A 4,186-nucleotide genomic window follows, 5' to 3' on the forward strand; every position below is an offset into this window, starting at 1 on the left:
CGTGATACTAGTCACGTGACCTCGCTGACCCACAATATGTTATTGTTGGTCAGTCCCATTGAAACATAACAGAAGTTATAGTCTTGAGGTATCATTTTACCTACCAGTGGAAAAGTTCATAGTCTATATTCACATACTATCTAGAGCTTTACAGTAATTTTTCCCATGGGAAGATATTACGTTACCTTTACTAAATGACCTAGAATAATAGGTAGTTAGAGTTAAAGGAACTTAGCAGCTTACTTGAGCGACGTTCTATGTGAAAGCTGCATACACTTGAATAATTGAAATATTTCAAGAATTTCTATGATAGAACAAAGGGTTAGCAAATACATGTATATCTTCGCAATGCAATGGCAAAGTAAACACAGGAAAGCCGAGAAAAATGATAATTAAAAACTTTGCTTACTATCAGGCAACTGTAATATCTATACTGCGAGGTAATGAATGTCAATAATGTATATCTCTATCAATCCAAAGAGTTCAGCCAAATATTCAAGTCAACATACATGTTCTTCCGCAAATAAGAATCTATGTTATATCTTTCTTAGACACCTCCAATGGACTTTTGTGACGTTAAGTTGCTCAAATGAGCTTTTAAGAATCGCCTGTGTAGAACTGGTGGAATTTTAGAATGATTGTAAAAAACAGTGAGATAATAATAATGTCAGTGTATTGCATAAAAGCTTTCTGCAATGGAAATCGCTCTGCAGAATAATAATCTTTAACCAGAACCATCAAATAAAACATCAGTACTTATCTTGAGGGCTTAAACACTAAAATTTATGGTTTGATTCATGTGGTGGACACAATATAAAAATCCCATTGTGTAGTGATAGAAGAAGGAGCTGAAAAGCATAGGCACTCATCCTTATATTGTTACAATAGATTGTGCAAAAAGCTTTGTATGTGTGTATCAATATTTTAAGGTAAAAAACAAAGGATTTAGATTATAAAATATTTAAATATATTGACAGAAAAAAAGGTATGGCAGACTTTGGTTGGTTGGTGTTAAGCACAAAGCTACACAATGAGTATCGAAACCAGAATTTAGCGTCGTAAGTCTACATACTTGCTGTTGGGCCACTGTGGAAACTTATATTTGTAGAATTTACAACTGCTACACAAAGCATAAAAGTGAGTAAGGCATTTACAAAACAATTAAATAAACAGAACTTTTTTCAATATCCCTTGTATAAGGATTATATTTATAATGCTAATAAATAATGTTATTATTTTTATAGGAAATAAGGAATAATTCATATGGGTAAATTAAAATCAACATTAATGCCGCAATTAAAATTCCAGAATGTTAATATTTTCCGACAGGTAGCACATATATTCATTCTTACGGAGAGAGAAATATTGTATCATGATAATTGCAAATGGTAGAGGGAGTCAAAGTCATAAGACTACGTTTATTTTTTTGTTGTTTGATCAGAGTTGAAGAATTATCTTTCAAAAGGTTTTAAAAGGCAAGAAAATTGATTTGAAATAAATCTTATGTTATACTACTAACTATGTATATGGTAAAACAGTCAATAACATTATATGTAGGACGAAAATGAAAGTATGTTAGGCTTAAGACTGTCCATGATTTAGTCTTAAGGATTTAAGTTTGTACGTACTTGAAATGTTTAGATATTACTATTGCTGTATTACTATTAGTATTACTACTATATACTAATAACTAGTAGTGTTAGCTGTGTTTTACTCTAGCGTAATAGTAATATTGTAGCGGATGTACTGGATGTCATTTTCATTACTAGAACTAATAGTAGTAGTAGTACCACTACCAGTAGTGCTACTATTAGTACTCAAGTCTCAAATACAACTACTAGTAGTACTATAGTAGTTTTAATTTGTATTAACAATTGCAGTTGTAATACTATTAGTATTATCTAAAAATTAATATTGTTATTAATTCTTATCATAATTCTGGTTTATAAATTGTTTAAATAAAATTGATAGTAATTACATTTCAATTACTTAATGGTAATATATTTCGTAATATTAACCTACAGTTAATGATACAAGTAGTGCCTAGACTGCTATTTTATTATAGTCCCAGGTAGTCTGATGAGCCCTAAAATTGGGTGAAAGACCTCATCAACATTGAATATGGCTGATAGTGTTGTTGACTTTGCTTTATGCATAATTTCTTAAAATTACTTATGTAGTTTTCTCTTGTTAATGCTTCAATTGCTCTGGGAACAAAAAGAATAGCTTGCTGGTTCACCAGTTCTTCTGAATGGTAATAATATGAATTAAAATAATGAGTAATTGTTGTTAAAAAATAAATAAATAACATTATTAATTCTTACCATAATTCTGATTTGTAAATGACTTAAATTGATAGTAATTACACTTCATTTGCTTAATATATTCAATTAATAAAAGTTAATTTAATAAACCACTGTTCTATATATCATATCCCATACAACTTGATGAGCTTTATCTAGTATTGGGCAGGCAAAAGGCCTTGTTGGCATTTGATAGGGTGTGATTGACATCACAGTCATTTTACTTTCACTCTCAAGTTCTTAGAACTGCTAACTAATGCTAGACTATAATAAAGCTCGTAATACTACTATATAGAACAGTAGTATGTTAGGATGTTTGTAATGATATATAAAATGTATTTAATTAGTTTAACTTAACAGAAATTAGATTAGCCCAAAAAATGGGTCCTAGGTGATAATTTTTCTGTCAATTCTTCATACTTAATTAATCCAGAGTCAGAACTGTTAAACATATACTGGGTGAACCTGAGGTGTTTTGAACCAATTTTTTTCTTGTTTACTATTAGTGTTCAGTATAAATAGTATAGTGATATGAATTGAGACAGAAAATGGTAATGTATTATGTACATCATTACCCTAGATTATGGTAGTTACTAATGAATGAATGTAGATGTATGTGTATTAGGAATGCTTCACTAAATAAATTGTTAATAGATTCACAATTTGAAAATTTGGTTAAATAATGGTATATGTTTTTTTTGTCTGAGTAGTATCAAATTTTTTCAGAAGGTTGAGTAAAAAAAAACTTCTAGATGTGATATCATAGGTTTAGATTTTGGATCAGGGAAATAATAATTGATTAAAAAAAATATGCATCCAGATCCTGAATTATAGGGTAACTTGTTTTCATCGTATAGATAACTTGTGTATCTTAACATAACTTTGACTCTTAATTGGTTAAAAGTTATATAGAACATTTTAGTATATATGGTATACTCTTGGCTAAAAATTACAGTACTGAAGTATTAGGTTGATATTTTTTATTAAAGAGGGATAAGGATCTAAGGTTACTATTAACATTTTTTTAAGAACTGTTCTGTGGGAATGAAACATTGTAAATTATTATATTCAACAATTAATGAATATACCGGTATTCAGTAAATTGAAATTGAATGCTAAGACTTGGATTATTATTGTTAATTGGACTAGGTATACTAAGCACAATCATAGTTGAATCTGAATTTTAATTCCATTGATTTCACGGAGGTCAAGTGATAGAGCCCTTTGTGAGACTATTGTACATATTGTTGAAAATTTTTAACCAAGGATAATTTGCTTACAGTGATGTTCAGCATGCAAGAAAAAAATGAATAGTGAATGGTAAACTTAATTTACAATGTTTTCTCTTGGTAATATAGAACAGAATGAACCTTTATATGTGTTATAGTTTGATAAAATGCTTGAAAATTACTTTAAAACAATTTTATTGACTGAGAGGAAACATTAACAAGTTACATGTATAATCATTACATTAAATTTGTTGCTTTTGAGTAGTTCAAATGGAACATGTAACGAAAAACTTTTCAGAAAAAAGAAGTAAATGTAAGAATGGCTAATATCAATCCTTCAGAAACAATGCAAGCAAGATAGTAGGGATGGTATTTGCATCATCCTTACATAATAGTCCAGGCACACGCTATAGTAGAATGTTAAGAGACAAAAACAGGATAAATTAAAACTCAATTGTGATTGAACAGTTATATATATTGCTATATGTTAATGCTTGCAAATGCATCTCTACTATTTGTGTGCATTGTTTTTAAAAGATTGATATTAGCCATCCCTACATTTACATCCTTTTTTGAAATGTTTTTCTTTACTTGTTTGCTTGTTTTTTAATGCAGTGTTTCTATAGACATAGGAAGCTTGCATTTATAACCAAG

The 4,186-nt window shown here is 29.3% G+C and overlaps 1 protein-coding gene across 1 annotated transcript in view; it reads left to right on the forward strand.

Moving 5' to 3' along the window:
- The first annotated feature begins 1,353 nt into the window (after positions 1 to 1,353).
- LOC106478878 (collagen type IV alpha-3-binding protein-like) overlaps positions 1,354 to 4,186 on the forward strand; it is a 35,340-nt gene continuing 32,507 nt past the window's right edge. Inside the window, exon 1 of the mRNA XM_013939461.2 lies at positions 1,354 to 1,475. The gene's annotated coding sequence lies outside the window, so the exon portion shown is untranslated. The remainder of the gene's footprint in view (positions 1,476 to 4,186) is intronic.

This window comes from Limulus polyphemus, unplaced genomic scaffold (genome assembly GCF_000517525.1).
Source record: "Limulus polyphemus unplaced genomic scaffold, Limulus_polyphemus-2.1.2 Scaffold12, whole genome shotgun sequence".
NCBI lineage: Eukaryota > Metazoa > Arthropoda > Merostomata > Xiphosura > Limulidae > Limulus > Limulus polyphemus.